Here is an 18,209-nt window from a genome sequence, read left to right as displayed (position 1 = left end):
ATGAAAAGCTTTCTGGAAATGTAAGTACACTATATCCACTGGATTGCCTCTGTCCACATGCTTGTTTACCCCACCTCACCTGCCCTTTAAAGAAGTCTAGTAGATTGGTGAGGCATAATTTCTCTTTACAAAAAAACATGTTGACTCTTCCTTAACATATTACATTCATCCATATGTCTGATAATACAGTAAACTCCTTTATACCCGGTAGCCCCAGCACTGGGAGATTGCTGGATATTCAAATTTTCTGGATAACAGAGAGGTATACCTAGCAATGCATAACACTAAAGAAAAACAAGATTAGATATTAACAAACAAGCAAAAATGAATGCACAGTAGTTTATATACCAACACTAGTATTGTACACTGTAAACATACTGTATTTACTTTCACTATACTGTACTTACAGAAAACAAACTAAAATTTACTTATGGTTAAAATGCTTGTTATTTGAGAGATCCAGATGATGGAATGCCAGACAGGAAAGTTTATTTTATTATTCTTTGCTGTGGTTTCAGCCCGTTTGCCCAGTATCGAAGTCAAGCTTACCAGCCTGTAATTGCTGGGATCACCTCAAGGGCATTTTTAAAAACTGGTATCACATTAGCTATCCTCCAGTCACTTGGAACAGATTGCAGTCATTTGTTCATTTCTACTTTTGTTCATACAGTTCCTCATACAGCAGGTTCCCAATCCAATTCAGTCTTCTGGTTGCTACTCTAACACAAATATTGAGTAACACTCCTGGCACCAGCGATATTGACTGGGTAGGACCGAACAGAACTTTTTTATATACGACTTCTAGGATGATGACACTGGATGGGCTCTTTACATTAATACCCACTGTATTACTGAATGTTAAATATCATGCAGCTGCCTCGTTTCCAGACAATCAGGGCCTGTCTACACTTAAAATGCTACAAAACCACAGCTGTAGTTCTTCAGTGTAGACATTACCTATGTTAATGGGAGGGATTCTTGTGTTGGCATACATAATCCATTTTCTAGAGAGAGGGTAGCTAGATCGATAGAAGAATTTTTCTGTCAAACTAGCTGTTATATATGGAGACATAGGTCAGCTTTACTACTCCACTCAGGGATGGATTTTCTCACCCCAGCCTATGTAGTTAAAACAACCCAATTTCACAGCGTAGATGAGACTCTAGCTTGGCTCTCCTTATGAGTGGAGGAGGTGCAATTTTAGAACTGGGGAGCAAAACTGAAATGCCAGACGTATTTGCCATGAATTTCTCATGTTCTAACAAACTGACTCAACTCTTTAAAAGCATAACAATAGCACCAGTTCATAACAAGAGCAAATAAACTGTTCTATAAAATGCAATGGAAACCAAAGCAAGAATCATATTTATTCTTCCTTATTTGTACCTCCTTGCAGGCCATTAGGAAGATAAGATCTCACAGTACAACAAGACATTATTCAGAGCTGCTAAATATGCCTGCTGGTTAAGGGGTTCATGTTACACAGCTTGCACCAATGTTGCCTGAGAGTAGGTCATTTTGACCGCCTTTTCCTCAGCGTAGGCTGCAGTCCAGCTACTCCTGAGATCTAATCTGCCAAGAAATCAGATATCCGTGTGCTGAATTCATCAATGTAATAATTCTATGTGCACATGCCCTTCTATATAGAGAAAGGAGAAGTTTGAGTACCGCATTCCCTAACTCAGTTACTTTCATTGCAGAGTCTCCTGCAGAGAAGTTATAGTCTTTTATAACAGGGGTGAGCAAACTTTTTATATCGGACCCTACTTTTTCTCCCTGCAATTAGCAAAACCTGTCCTCCCCCCTCAAGCCCCAACGTGTCTAACCCAAATCAGTGGAAATTGTGGTTATGTTCATATGAAAAAAAAAAAAAAAACCCTTTTAGCATGTGTAAGAACATAAGTACAGTCTGTAGAATGTAAAAGCTTCATTAATTGGTATAGAAATGTGAATACACACACATAAAAACAGCAACATATTTCAAGATGTTTAATGAGCTGGATGAGACTGAGACCCAGCAGCTGGTCATGCTGTGCCCCCTTACTTAATTTCATGCCCCCTTAAGGGGTCCCACCCCACACTCCGTGCACCCCTGCCTTATAGCACACTTCTGAGGCTGCAGCCCATCCCCAAAGCAAGCAGTTTATGCAGGTCCTTTACAACATGGACAAATCTTAAGAAAATACACAAGTTCAAACAAGAAAAGACTCAATGGACTTCATCAATTCATACCAGTTAATGAAAAACCTTCCAATTCTTTAGAAACATAGACCACCCCACTGACCACAGAAAAGCACAAGATAGATCGGCATATCCAGTAACTCTCAGAAAAGACTTTCAGACCCATGGCTACAGAATAATCCTCCTCCACAACCATCAGCAAAGTCCACAGAAACACCAGTAAATACCAGCATTGATTTACTTGGTGCTAACTGGTGCCTTTTTTGTAGGAGAAAAGAAGAGCCAATATTCAGCCAGCTCCCTGCCCCAACCCTCCAAGCTAATCCCCTGGGGCTGCCGAGGTCCCCGTACTCAGTAGCAGCACGTACTGGCACAAAAAAAGCACTGGTGCTAACAGAGAAAGTCACCCAACAAATAGTTACAGCCTCGGGGTATACAGAATAGAGGGAGCACAGCCCCTGCAACTACACCATATTGGGCAGACTCTACAGCACTGGAATCCTATAAGTTTCTCCTCAGACCAACTATTCAGACCAGAATAGATTTCTCATGAAATAAGGCAGAATGCCACACATGTAAGGCTACTGAAACATATCGGAATGATGGCTCTGGAGGGCTAAGCATTACCCAGAGCTTGAAGAATTCATGAAGTTCCCACTCCTCCAAGAACTTTGCCTATGAGCCAGGATTATGAAAGCTACTTTCGTACAGCCACACCTTCTTCTCTTCCAATTTACAAGCAGCAGAAGCCTGGGCTCCATCAAAATACAGGCAGATATCAGTGCACTGGGTTCCATGCTGTTTGCATTTAAAGATTTTCTTTATAACTTTAAGTGATAAAAAATAGTTTTAGAACTGAAAGCTTACATCCTGCAGAAGGTAATGGTACCTGTTGAGGGAAGCTTCTTACTTGCCTAGGCATGTGGATTTTTCAAGCTCTGATGAGACAAGTATATTTGCAGTCTCTAATGTGTGTGTGTGCACATGTAATGATAATGTATTATGATGAGTGAGTAGAAGCAATCACCAATATTGATCTCTGCTGAGGCCAAGTTTGTATGTGTACGGACAGAATTCACTCACTGTTTCTTGTGATGGGTTAAAAGTCCAACCACTAACTTCAGATATGTCTAACATCTATCCCAGTACCTAATAGGCAATATATTGCCTCCTTCAAATAAAAGAGCAGGCTACAATAAGGAGCACAAAGTACCTAAGTAGATTCAAAATTACAGGTTACAATAAGGAGCTAGGCTGCACAGACAGGGTGCAAAAGAGAAATCAGCAATCAAACAAGCATTTTGGGTACCCAGAGTGAAAAGTACAAAGAATTTTAGATGTTTCATCTTTAAAATAATTGCAACTGAGAACATTTTTTTCCTTGCACATTCCTCTCAATTCCTGTCTTATTACGTATTATTTAATTCTGCAATTGTATTTAATGTTTAAGATGCAGCTCGTATGAAAGAGGATGAAAATAAAGTCCCATTGTACTGAAAGAGAATGTTTGCTATACATTGTTTCAGCTGTTGGCTTAAATTGTCAGCATGGGAACATTTGATGAACCTTAGCAACAATCACTTCAATTACTGACCTTGAGTGAGTGATCACAGAAATAGGACTCATCATGAACTTGTAAAGTTTCAGGTCTGTAACACTCCTGTTTATTATTCACGAGTGCAGCGTCCTAAACACACTTCTGTGACCTGGCTTATGAATTCATATAGGAGTGGTAACAAATAGTTCACTCTCCTTTACTTTGTACTAAAAGATTTACCCAATGTTGCTCACGTCTTTAACTTGATTCATTTTTGGTTTTTTGGAAAATAAAATGAAAATACACATGGTTCACTTAAATCATTGCTCTGGGGTACAGCTGGCGATAAAAGGTTCAATGTGCAGGCAGCTCTGGGGAGATGACTACCAGAGCCCTCTCTCACTACAGCAGCTTGAGACCAGGTGAGAAGCACCTGTCTATGGTCTCTCCAGCTCCAACAGGCACAGACCGGGGAGAGATGCATGTCTTCCGGCTGGGCAGGGCCAGGTTCATATGCACCCTGTGCTCCCCAGTCAGAGCGAGGCATGAATTAAATTGTGCACTTTCCACTTGCTTTCTGATGAAGGGGAACAGTCAGCAAATGTCTGCAGATGATTTTGGTGGTGGGAACTGCGGCCCTCCCACTACCCTCTCTTAAAGGCACTTGGGCAGTGGGAGGCTCAAGGATGGAGCTGTCTGAGACCGGGGGACCAAGGAGGTGGGGGGCTGGGCAGATGACCCAGCCAGCATCTTTCACCTGTTTACTAACTCTGCCTCTTTTCTGTATGGTTTTATGGGAAGCAACCAAATCCTTACCTAGCTTTAAGTTTTGATGAGAGGAAACTGTATACCAAATTTGGTGATCCTAGCTCTGACTATGTAAGAGGAGTTCTTGAACAGACAGACAGATGGATGCATTCTCTCAAATACATAATAGATGTATTGCACTAGCAATATCTGTGGTTTTCAGTGGGAATTTAGAAAAACATCTAAGTATGATGGTGTTTTACACCATTAGCTCATATATTATCACCAGCTCATGCATCACCCTTAGTTACATACATAAGAGTCTTCATCGACCTTGGCACTTAATTTTGAAGCTCAGCCACTCATAGGGCTTACCCAGAATCAGGCTTCACAAAACAACAGGCACTCATCTTTGCCAGTGCAGATTATTTTTGACCCACAGTATCTCCTGCTGTACCCATGTTGGGCTCCCTTTCCATGCTTCTGGCACTGCCCCTGAGTAATGACAGCATGGCTTTCTATTTCAGTCCTGATTTCCAATCCATCTGGGGCATCAGCACTTCATACGCGATATATCTGGCACATTATTTAGCACCTAAGTGGTCAAAACGTAGTGGCTACAACAACTACTCCAATTATCAAGACTGTAGAGCTTCAGCTAATGTAGAATACAGTTCTCCACTTTGTCAGGTGGGTATATTACCCAGGGGACTGCTATATGCTCTGTGAACTACATTGACTTTCTGTTAAATGTGAGGTGTAATTCAAACTACTGGTTTAATTGATAATGCCTCTGATAATTTGCGTCCTGTGTATCATAAGGGATGACAGCAACTAGACATCCATACGAGCTGACTCGGGCTTGTGAGGCTGGTTTGCTGCTGTGTAGGCAACTAGGCTTGGGCTGGTGCCTGGGAACAAGGACCCTGAGTGATGGATGGTCCCAGAATTTTGGCTCCAGACTGAGTCTGGAGTCTACACATCAGCAAAATGGCTTTGCAGCTATGAGTCTGAGCCAACTGACACAGGCCACCTGAAGGTTTTTCTTTGCTATAGAAACATACCTCAAGAGACCTGTTTCTCTCTCCATGTTATACAATCACACCCAGGTACTAGAGAAGGGAGGGGAAATGGACAGTATACACTTATTAGAGGACTCTTGTTATCAAGTTTGCTTCCCATCTTGGTCCAGCACAACTTCAATCCACTGGCCTTCAAGGCAATCCATTTCCAGGCCTCTGTTGTCTTTTAACCAACGATTTTAACGAGGCAGGGAAGATCTTGGTTCTGTAGGTTAACATTGCACCAACTTTAATTTCTGTACTGATCTGTTTTTATGAAGAAGATAAACGCCTACAACATTTTTTGTCAGGCACACTGTATAAACTGACTTTATAAATAAGAATCATCATAAGGGTCATGTTGCGGTTTGCCTAACAGCAGCTGTAGAATGACAGGACTGTATTGCTGATGCAAGCAGACAATTAAAGTAAAATTGCCATCTAAGAAAGAGCAGCACAATGAGAGAGGAGTGGAGAAATTAGTCGTTTTGGGTATGCAAGGAAGTATCATTCCCAGCTCACATGGCCCCATACATTCTAGTTCAGCTCAAGCTAGTGCATGAAAAATAGTGGTGTGAACACAGGAACAGAAGTGGAGACTGCCCACATCGGCATCCAAGTGATCAGGTGGATTTTGCTGAGGCAGCTAACCTATTTTTAACAGAGTAGCTTAAGCAGAGCTAGCCTTAGATCTAAACTGAAATGTGAATTGCACCTCCCCCAGCTCTGGCGTAAGCACGCCTTTTGTGAGACGTATGCTTAAATGTGATGTGTGCCCCTAGATATCCTTGAAATGAGCACATTATAAAAACAACAGGTAATTTGTGACTTACAGGTGGCACTGCAGTGAGAGCTTGTGGAGCACTCTATTGACATTTCTTTGGAGACTATACATTTTTAAAGATTTTAGCTTTCATTCAAAAAAATTTTGTCACATTTTGAATACAAAGCAAATATTTTGAATGTGAAACAGTTGGAATGTTGACTTTTGGAAGCAAAGCTTCTAAGCTTTATTTCCGAGAAGTCTGACGAGTCGGACTGTCAGAGCCCTTAGGATTTTTGCCTTCCTCTGCAGCAGGAGTTGCTGGTTTGAAGTACTGTAAGAGCTGGATTCTCTGTAACTTGACGTCTTTAAATCATGATTTCTGTTCTTACTCAACCAGAGGCTATGGGCATATTATGGGAGAGGGTAAGTGAGGTTCTGTGGCTTGCAGTGTGCAGGAGTCAGACTAGAAGATCATGATGGTTCCTTTTGGCCTTAGTATCTATGGGCCTCATTCCTCTCAAAGAAGTGTTGACTTTGAAGCCTCATGGCAAAAGTTTAAGCATGTACATTCTGCACAGCCTCACTGTTTTGGCCAAAAGAACTTTGGATTTTGGAAGAAGCTCCAGTACCTTCTTTCACCCAAACTGCCTCTGGCTGTAGCCCAAATCACTTAATGAGCAGTCTGAAGTGTGAGACCTGTTCAGAGATCCATTTTCGTTAATCCACATTATATACAAAGCATTTCCAAATGACAGATATTTGCACATGCAGCACCCCAGAATTACTACCTTTTCTTTTCCCACACTCATCTTCCCAATCTTTCTTATGATTAATACAGTTCTCAACATGAAACAGGTAATCTGCAGAACAAATAAAACATATTGCTCCCTGCCTTGGAGAACTTCTTTCTTCCTGTTATTATTTCATCCACCTCTGTTCTTAGCCTTTCCCACCAGCGGCCACACGCAATGCTTTTCTATGTTATTTGGCCTTTGCAGTCTGCAGTGTGGTTACTCTCTGGGGGTTCTCCTATTCTGAAGATTCTCCCAGTGTGTTCTCCTCTCTGCCCTTCTTTCTAATCTAGGCAGTGGAATCAAGTGACCAGCCCCAAACCTTCCCTCCATGAACGCAACCAAGAGGGACTCCTAAAAACACAACGCTGTACTGTACTTGGCAGTTTTAAAAGGACCACCAATACAGAAGGAACCTTTCCACTTGGGGGAAAAGGGAAGCCTTCAAAAGCAGAGAGAAAACGGGGAAGAGAGCCAAAGCCTGTGGAATGTGCACCCACTTGCCCTATCACTAGGAAAAAGATCAGTGGTAAGGTGGATACTGCAACCTCCTGTGCAGAAGGCCTTGGTCCATGAAATCTTATGCTTCTCGTTCCAAAAGCCAGTGCAGCGAGGTAACCCCCTCATTTTTCAAGTAAAAACTAGTTAGCGCCCCTTTTGGTGGAATGTGATGCAAACATAAATACAATGAGGAGGGAAGATACGGATTTGATGCATGAAAGCTAAATAGCCTAACCAAAGGCAGCACAGTCTAGTAGATGGGGCACTGGACTGGGAGTCAGATGACTTGTGTTCCATACCAGATCTAACACAGGTTAGGCAATTTACTGTAGCTATAACTCCATTTCTCCACCAAACCCTTGTCCGTCAGGTTGATTCAGCTAGTGAGCACTTTGGGTCAGACATATTTCCTGATTTTGTATCTGAAAAGAGCTTAGTGAAATGAAGGGGCACTAGTGTACTAAATATTACTGTTCAGTCAAGTTTCTGTGGTTTGCCTGATAATGGCATTTGCTGAATGCAACCACTACATTTACAACAGACACTGTGTCTAGTATCAGAAGAACCTTACTCACCGTGCTTTATGTTAAACAAAGGACAAGTATCTGAGACAAGAAAATTACAGCTTTGCACTGGGAAAGCATTATATCTAGACAACTGGCAAACAAACGTAAAGGACTACCAACTCCTTGAGATTTCAAAGAGCTGCACAACAAATTCAGCGAAATGCCTTTGGGCTTATTTTGGCTTCTCTTGTGAATGTAATAATTTTTCCAGTGTGTTCAGTAAAGGCACCCCCTCACTTGGTGCATTTGGGGCTATATTTAGTTTCTTCAGGCAAATCTTTTGGAGAAGATTTTAGGGAGTTCCATCATTTTATTGCTGGGGATAAAAGTAAAAACCTTAACAAGAAAATCTTCCATAACTACTTTAAATGGCAAGCAATATAAAGTAATTAACTGCAGGAGAACAAGTTTTCTTAAAACTAGTTTTCAGTACAAAAGTTACTGTCATCAAAATCCACCTCACTGAACTATCCAAAAAGCATGCGATTGTTGTCAGTCTTAGGGCAGCTTAATGTTACTCTGAACCAGAAAGATGAAGAGCAACCCATAAAATGTCAAGCCAATATTGTGCTTGGTATACGTATGTGTGAACAATATTTCAGGGCTGTTGTTTGTAGGACAGTAGAGTGAGTTAGGTAGACATGTTCTTTGCCTGAAAATAAACATACAGCTTATCTTTTGTTTCAAATCATTATCTTCAATTAAAAAATTATATATAATTTGATATCATTAGAGAGCTTAAAAATAGAGCCACTTCCCTCCCTGCTCTCATTGCCTTGTAACATTTCACTAAACACCAAAATTATATTTAGGATCCAATTCTGCCAATCAGAAGTCAAGTGCTCTTAACTTCTAGCAATTCTAGTAGTAGGTGCAATTGTTCTTTATTTCTCATAAGCTGCTTTGCACGATTGCATACTTAAATTATACGCTGTTTGAAGCAGGGCCCAATATTTTATGCATTCTACACCTAATATAAAACATTATATGAACTCATCGTGCCAGAAGAACAACAGTGTGCTTTAATCAGGTTTTGGGGGTTGTTTTTTAAAAGTCATTTTTTTCAGTCTCTTCAATTTATATAAATTTCTAGTCATTGAAAAGAGAAGGGAATGCAGGGCTTGACAGTTTTGCGTATAGGCTGAACTACAACTTTCCTAATTCAACATGCCAGAGTTCTACCACAGTTTGACACACTTATCTCCCATCCCCATCTGGAATACCTGGAAAAGGATTTCCTCCCAACCTGAAATGCCATGTTCCTCCCTCTTTGAGGGTTTCCCGAAGCCCCAACGATTCAATAACAAAAATAAAAAGCAATTTCATTGCTCATATCAAACAATATGAATTCAGTTCAAACAAAGAAGGTGAAAGTTTTCCACATGGTAAGTAACTACTTCAGCAAAGCACTGAGACAACTTTTCCATTTCCACTCTGTGTGAGACCTGGAGCAGAGAAGAGTGTTTCTCAGTTTTAATTTTAAAACCAGACAATATGAATCTTACTAATGTTAATGCAAGTTGAATGAATATGCAGAGACTCAGGGAAAATGCAGATCTTGTTGTTTTTTACCTAAGTAGATCCCTGGAAGTTTCAGTTCCTCTCAATGAAATGTACTCTGCATAGAGTTAGGTTTTAGCAAACCTATATCGATAAAACAAAAACAATGGTATTTGGAGATAAGGAAATAGGAAGGAAGATCAGAGTCGATGGTATTGAACTATAAAATGTAGAGAAGTTCACATATCTGGGGAGCAACATAACGTATGATCTGGACTGCAAGGAGGAAATAGTGACTAGAATAGCGAAACCAAGAGCGAGTTTGAAGGTGATGGATAAGATCTGGAAAAGCAAAGCAATTAGCTTAAGAATGAATCTGAGTGTCTTAAAAACATGTACTCAGCAGCATGTTGTACAGATGTGAGACATGGGTGATAAAAGATCTGAAAAGAAGAATATTGGCGTTCTAAAGTTGTTACAGAAAGATTCTGAGAATAGGATGGATGCAGAAGGTCACCAACGAGGAATTATTTAGGAAGATACAGCCGAAAGAGACCCTGCTGCAGAAGGTTATAATACGGAAGCTACAACTATTTGGACATATTTGCAGAAAGAATGACGAACGAAAAATCAAGACCCTAGTATTCGGCATAATGGATGGTTCGAATACCAGAGGCAGACCCCACAGAGAATGGATAGATGATGTAGTAGATTGGTGTGGAGCTCGTCTACAGAAACTAAGCCACTCCACACTGGATAGGGAAAGATGGACGGAAATAGTGAAAGAGGCATCAGATACCAACAGGCGCTGAGCCCACGGTTATTGACGATGATGATATTAACAAAAGTTGATGTTTCATCTGTCCAGAAAACAGCATAACTCTGAAATCTCATAGCAAGAGTCAGTTAATTGTTCACTTATTATGGATGGTGTTTAAATCATTTCAAAATACAGCTGTTATATAAAACCATGTTACATTGTACTACAGGTTGCACCACTCCAGACCAGGACCTGATTGGTACCATACAAGAGAATTTGCTGAACCACTGAAGGTCAATATCGTCTAGAAGCATTATCAACTCTTCTACTGCTTACTGGGCTCTTAGAAGACATGTAGGCATAAATTAGTGCTAAATACCAACGCAGAACACTGAGAGCCAGGACTGGTGGCTGTAAACAAATTTTCTGGGCCCACAGGAAACTTGGCCACACCCATGATAAGTGGCCATCTAGCTAACTAAAATCATGCTGGTTTATGGATGTTGCTGGATGAGGGAGTTCTGGACTAGAAAGGTTCAACTGTACGTTGCTGGCCATGTCTACACCACAGAGATCTTTCAAAATAAGTTCTCCTGGAAGATCTCTTCCGAAAGAGCTTCTTTCGAAAGAGTGCACCCACACACAAAAATGTGGATCAAAAGAGTGATCTGCTCTTTCTGTAGACAGTGTCCACATAGCCTCTGCTCTTCTGAAAGAACGGGCCAGGGATCAAAAAAATCAGGCACCATGAGGACTGCTCTTTCGAAACAAGAGCCTGCGGAGCATCTACACGTTTTCTTTCGAAAGAGGGAGCTCTTCCTGAAATGGGAAAGGAAGAGTGATTTTGAAAGGAGCACTGCAATCTTTCGCTACACTTTCAAAAGAACACTTTTTGCGTGTTGATGTTCTATGGGCTCTTTCGAAAGAGCCCCCTTCTTTCGAAAAATCTTTCAAAAGAACTTGCTAGTATAAATGCAGCTGCTCTGTTTGCTCTCATCCACTTTCAACACCCCAAAAAACCTTTTACTCCTAACCAATATTGCAAACCTTTCAATTCTGACTTCAAGACGCTCTTCCTGCATGCAATATTCAAAAATTTTTACCCTGTGTTTTGGCTCACCACCATTGTTTAAATAACTTCAATTTTTTAAATATACATATATGGATAAAACAGAATGCAACAGACTGAACTTGGAGTCAGGATCTGACAAATTCTAGTTCTGGTTCTGCTGCTGATTTGCTGCAACATCTTGAATTAGTGACTTCACTCTGAAACTGTTCCACCTATAGGAGGACAGTACTTAATTAACTACTGATCATGTGGGGTAGTGAGGCTTACTTCCTGAAATGTTTTAAAAATATAAATTACTTGCAAGTGTTAAATCTAGGCATCCCACTAACAGGCAGTATAAAAGGTTGTAGCTAGCTAGCCAGGTCTTCTTAAATCATTCACTGCAACTACTTTATTGCTGAAGATTTCACACTTTTTCTGGCCTCAAATAATTCTTAATGAAACTCTGATTTCTACCAATATGTTATCTGGATGTATCTGACCAGTCATTTATGAGAACAAGTTTCAGACTATAGGGTATTTGTGAACAGCTAATTTGGTCTATGCATGATGTGCAGTTAATCACACAAGCCACATGTCTGTTTTGTAAGTGGCAAATAGTTTATGCAGAAGTATAAAAAAAGATCAATAGTAAGTAGTATGGCCAGTTGCTGGATGAATCGTCATATGTAAAATATCTGAGATTTGCAGTGGTTGTTTGAATGCTTAGGGAACAATACATATAACTCCACAAAAACTGGAGTTATTTGAGATTTTCTCTGTGTTACCTTCTTGCAACAGGAGTCATTTTGGGGACAAAGACATGATGGTCGGTATACTATACACTCCTCCTTTATAATTCCAAACCAGCTTTAAGCTTTTGTTAAAACAAAGCTTTTGCTAATGGTGCCATTACTGCTGACATCTTTAGGTTTCAGAATCAGCCACTTTTTACTCAAATGGAAAAACTGCAAGCCTCTCAGAATTTGCTACGTCAAGATAGCTGCACTTTCTAGTGCTAGGCTAGCCCTTGCTGACGTTCAGAGGTTTCCTTCCACAGTGCTAGTTGTACTTTTTCCAATGAAATCTTCCACTCTGCAGAAGCTGAGGAGTCCAGCTGAGAAATGCTGGCAACGTGCGGAACTACTCAGAATCTCGGGAGTAGTCAGGTTGGGCACAGAGAAGTCCTGATCAAGCCAGTACCGTGCACAGATAACCCAGCAGTAGCATTCTGAGTTACAACTAGGGGAATATACTAGAGAGGCAGAGTAAGAGAACCTGAACGGAAATTAACTAGAGCAGTTCGGCTACTCACTACAGCAGTTGAAGAGTTTAATACACCCCTCGTCCAACATACGCCCCTCCCAGCCAGCATTCTCCCCCCATCAATTACACCCGCAACACAGTTACAGTTACCGTCACCCACACCCACCACCACCGCGCATTCCCTGGCTCCTTCCCACTCCCCCACGTCTCCTTTAGCGGCCCCACGGCCCCGCCCCCGCGTTCCAATCTCGAGAGCTCGCAGCCCTCCCCCCCCTGCCCATTGGCCCGCTGCCGCGTCACTCACCGGATACAATGTACAACTTGGGGAGGAAGGGGCGGGGAAGAAAAAAGGCAACAGCGAAGCGGGCGGGAGAGGAGGGGGCCTAGCCCAGCGCCCAGGGAAGGGAAGGGGCGGGGGAGGCGAGGCCCCCTACCTGGGTGCCCGCGGACCCCGGGCGGGCTGGTGGGTGGGGGCGGACTCCTTCCCCCAGCGCCCCGCCGCAAGGAGCCCCGGCTCCGCGCGGACCCGGCCCGCTGCCCGCCCCCTCCGCCCCCGCGCTCCGCAGCCATTTTCGTGGCCACCTTGGCTACCAAAGGGGCTGACTCACCTCGGCGCTTCGGGCTCGGGGGCCCCGCCTTGGCGTGGGGGGAGCCGCTCCGCCCGGGGGCCCCCGGCTCGCTGCCCCCTCCCTGCCCGCCGGCCCGGCCAGCCCGGCTCGCTAGTCCCAGGCGAGGACGGGTCCCGGGGCCGGGCCGGGCTCGGCGGCGGCTCCCTCCCTCCCGGCCGTGACCACCATCTTATTAGCACAGGAAATGACATGGAGAACGGAAGAGAGGGGCGTTCGGGGGCCGAGCCCGGGGACCCCCCGAACCGGGGGAGGGTGGCGCAGCCGGCCGGGCCCGGGACGCGGGGACCTGCCAGTGCCTCTGTGCTCGCTCCGGCCTCCGATCCCCGGCCCGAATTGCCCCTCCGGCCCCTCCCCGAGCCCGCACTGTCAGCCGGAATTGGCAGCGGAGCTGGAACAAGGAGGAAGACTTGACAAGGGTTAAAGGCACCCAGTGGTGGGGGCGAAACAAAGCAACTCTGGGAAAAGAATCAACATTGCAAAACGAAGTCACTGAGGGGTTTTTCCCCTGCTCCCTGGCGGCTTTTTCTTCGCTGCTGGCTCCGCGTTTCATTTACTGCCCTGAGCTCTGCTGTCTTGTACACTCAGCCCACTTTTGCCTTCTAAAAATGTTTCCAGTCGCACGTGACTTTCTCGGGGATAGGCGTCTTAGATCAGTGACCGTTTGAAATAGTAACGTGTTTCAGGAAAAGGGGGACGTTTTCCCGGCATTCGTGACGCTTGGTGGGATTTGGTGCTGGTCCTGCAGAGGCTTATCAGAGGTGCCTTTGACAAAAGGGGCCCTGAGTGCTTACTAAAGTCACTGGGACTTTTTGCACGTGGAGCATTAAGCCATTGATTTTACAACGGGAGGTCCTTACACATGCAAAGTTATTTACACGTATAAGTATTTGCCTCTGAGTCCTGTTTAGTGCTGTGGAAGACAAGTTGGTGGAAAGCCACTTTGGGCGGTCAAAGAAAACTACCCCTTAGGGTGGAAATATTCCTGAAAGTGGCGCATATACTGTCTGGTCCTGTAGCTATTAAGCCAGCTGTCTGGAAAAAAGGTGATTTTTAAATGAAACATGCAGGAAAATCCTTTGTGGCAAGAAAGTAGTATTTGTAAATGGCTTTAAGATGAATCCAAAAGTGAGTCACCTTCCTGCACCTAGCAAGACTCAGCAAGTCTGGGATAGGTACATATATTCCTTCACGAATCTTTGGAATATTCTTCAGCTTGGAAAAATGAGCTTTGTGGTGAAATTGCATTGCATAATGGGTGTTCAAAGCTGATAGGATTTGAAATATAACAAAGATGTGCATACAAATTAAGAATATGATGAAAGAAATAAGCATATTTAATAATCAAGTGATGCATCATTTTGCCAACAAAATCAAAATTCCATCTAAAACTGTCTGCAGACATTACATTTTAAACTAACCAATGCAAACTGCCTAGACACTATGCCAAGTTGGACACACTGAGGATGAAGGGAAGGATAGATGATTAGTTTTCCAATTCCTGGGTTGACCGCAGGCTTGTATGAGAACAGGACTATGACGACGATATAAACACTGGCATCACCTCCCTTTTTGCTGTCCTGATTCTTTTCCTTTATGGAATATCCCCAGATTTGAGTTGGAAAAAAGGATGAGCTGAGTTGAGAAACAAAATGTGTGGGAAAAGGAAATAATATTCTAGCAAAACTAAAGGCCCAATTCTGTATGCTTTGCACTCCTCCGATTTCAGTGGGAATTTACCAGGCCCCAATATGTTGCTGTGAGGTATAAAAGATTGCCTCCTGATTATACTGCCAGACAGCCAATCAACTGAGTTTCAAAAAGCTTAATGTACAAACAAGGCTCGTGTAGATCAAATTGCTGTACTGCAGTCTAAATGTAAATCACTTTGTGGTCCCCCAATGGTGGGTATGCTTTGTGTTCCCTATTTCTAGCCATTCAGGAAGATGCTGCTGCATGGAGGGCAATTCCCCTGTATAGTTTCATCACTAGTTTCTGATGAACATTAAATAACTTCAGGACAGTTTCATAAACAATCCTGGGAAAGAAATACCACAAACTGTCCACATCTTCCGAAATAAATCCCACTGTAGATGGCCCCTGGCTTGCAATTTGTGTGTGTGTGTGTGTGTGTGAGAGAGAGAGAGCGAGAGAGAGAGAGAGCACGAGCACATACACAATATTTGGCAGTTTGCAGGGGTGTGGGAAGATTTTTTCCATTGGGGTGCTGATGGAACTTTTTGTCTCCCCCCAGTCCTATCCAGGTAATGTTCTTCTACCCCATCCCCACTGACCCTGAGCTGGGGTCAGGAGTGGGGCTGCGGCTGGGTGGGGGGAGGCAAATGTGAAGCCCTGGATGCAGGGCCAAGAGGAACCGAGAGGTGCCAGGAACATGGCCAGTCGCAGCTGGAAGCCCCAGAGAAGGCTTTCAGAGAAGGAGCTGTGAGGAGAGCCCAGGGACAGGATGCAGGGCCAGAAGGAGCTGAACTATCAGGTGCAAGGCCAGGAGTAGAGTCTGTGCTTGGCGTGCTCAGGCAGGAACACTGCTCCTTGGCCTGTACCCAGCGACTCTGCTCCTGGCCCTGCATTCGACAGCTCAGCTTCTCGTGGCTCCTCACAGGGGCTCTGCATGTGGGTTTCTGGCTACCGCGAGACCCACACCATGCAGGGTCTCTGCTCCTGGCTTTGCCCTTGGAAGCTGACCTCCTCCTGGCCCCACACTGCCCTGAGGCTCTGCATATGGGAGCCCCAGCAGCTGGCACAGGGCCAGGAGGAGCTGAGCTACCAGATGTGGAACTGATAACAGCCAGAAGCTGTGAGGGGAGCAGAGGAAGGAGCTGTGAGCAGACCCCACTGTTCAGACGCCTGGCACAGGGCCAGGAGGACCAGAGCTCCCCGCCCCAGCACGAGGTTGGTGGCAGCAGGGACCATGGGCATGGATGTGGCCAGGAGGAGCTGCTGAGCTGCTGGAAGTGGGGCCTAGCAGCGGGGCTGGTGTAGTGCTGATGACAGCCAGCCCAAGTGCGGAGCCGCAGGTGCAGTAACCCAGGAAGGTCCTGCTGCTGCTGGGACCCTGGGACTGGGAGCAGAGCCAGAGCCCTGACTTCTCTGACTCTGAGCCAGGGTCCTTTAGCTGGTGCTTTCCATGCCTGAGGGACCAGGCGGAGCAGAGCCCTCGGACTGGAATCCAGGGCCTGCAGCTGGGCTGGGGCAAGGAGCCAATCTGGATAGTGCTCTCTCCCTGCCCTGCTGCTGGGGGCCCACTGGCCCTAGCCATGCATGCCCTGCCTCTCCCAAAAACTGTGTGGGGGGAATGTTCAACAGAATGGACACCTCTGCTGTCGGATATGTATGAGGGAAATTAATGCATTATGTTGAAGCATGTTAAAAATATGAAGCCAACGTCACAGTTCACTTACATCTACATATTTAAATTCTTTAAGTACATTGTTTATAACATGCTTAATATGAGTTTGAAGGAAAGCAGCATATATTACTCATTTAAATCACTGGAAGTAAAACTGGCTTTGTGTAAAAAGAGAACGAGACACAGAGGGACATTGTAGGGGGGCCGTCAGAATGCACTAAAGATGGACTTGGCTTTGGGTGTCATGCTAATGAATTGTTTCATGAGGAAATGGACATCTAATGTATCCAAAATGTCAATGTGCACATTCATTAGGGCAAGGTACGTCAGTCATTTCCGGGTCATTGTGCTACCTATCCAAGTTTTCAGGCGACAGAGGGTAGAAAAAGATTGCTCTGATCCAGCGACTGACACTGGTAAACAAAGCCCAAGTTAAATAACATTTTCAGTTTCTTTAAGGATTTCCCTTGTTTGGGGCTGCAGAGTTCCAAAAAATGCTGCAATCTCCAGAACGGTGTTGAATGACTTCTCGGTGAAATCACTCAGCACTGTAAAATTTAGATTATGAAATTGTGGTGGAAGATGAAGTTGAGAGTTTGTCTTGAAATCTGCAAAGTTTATCTTTCTCCGTGCTGTATCAATAAGAAATTTCTCCCTGAATACTGTAGTTTTCCTTCCATCCTGGTTGAAACATTGCTGTAGTTCAGCCTTTACCACATCCAGGGCTTCAAAAATTCTTTCCTTCACACCATTTCATTTGTTTCAGACACACCTTCTGTTACAGTAGTGTGTCAGTAGCAAGCTGGTGTTTTGCTGACCCTAGTTTTAGGCTGTGGAATCTTTAGCTAATTCTTGGCCACACAGTAATTCATTTTGAACCGTGGCATCCTGTTTTAGTACGTGTTTGTTCTGTTAATAATTTTACATATCCAAGTGTACTTGCATTAACACTGAAGGCCTTTGGCTAATGTAGCACAGGGTCCAAATACAGCTTTGTAACATGCATCATGCATCAGATGTCTCATGCATCTGATGAAGTGGGTCTTTGCCCACAAAAGCTTATGCTCCGAAATATCCGTTAGTCTATAAGGTGCCACGGGACTTCTTGTTGTTCTTGAAGATACAGACTAACACAGCTACCTCTGTGATACCTTGTAGCATGGTAACGCAAAGCATGTTCTTGCATTTTTAGCTTGTTTGGAAAGCCCAGCTAATCTTTGCTTGTATTTCACTTCTAACACTGCAGTCACACTGACGGGTTAGCAAGGTCTCCAGAAGAACAGTTTAAGTGGAACAAACCCAGGAGATTGCCATTCTAGGAACATACTGTCTGCACATTGCTTCACCACAGCCAACTACAGACTCATATATGTAATTACTTTTTGCAGATTCGTGAATAAGAACAGACATTTCCTGAACAAAGTTTAGTGTATGTGCCACAAGACATACTTCCTGTTCTACCTCTTGAAGAACAAGATCCAGTGAATGA

General features: G+C 43.8%; 1 protein-coding gene across 4 annotated transcripts in view; it reads right to left on the bottom strand.

Annotated features, from left to right (window-relative positions):
- PRDM11 (PR/SET domain 11) overlaps positions 1–13,530 on the bottom strand; it is a 405,666-nt gene extending 392,136 nt beyond the window's left edge. For 3 of the 4 annotated variants that reach the window (XR_012646015.1, XM_074997542.1, XM_074997544.1), the window contains exon 1: positions 13,336–13,530. The gene's annotated coding sequence lies outside the window, so the exon portion shown is untranslated. The remainder of the gene's footprint in view (positions 1–13,335) is intronic. The other variant, XM_074997543.1, reaches the window with a different exon arrangement.
- Between the last annotated feature and the right edge of the window lie 4,679 nt (positions 13,531–18,209).

Source organism: Carettochelys insculpta, chromosome 6 (assembly GCF_033958435.1).
Source record: "Carettochelys insculpta isolate YL-2023 chromosome 6, ASM3395843v1, whole genome shotgun sequence".
Lineage (NCBI taxonomy): Eukaryota > Metazoa > Chordata > Testudines > Carettochelyidae > Carettochelys > Carettochelys insculpta.
The sequence above is the reverse complement of the archived record's forward strand: the minus strand, read 5'-3'. Positions and strand labels throughout refer to the sequence as shown.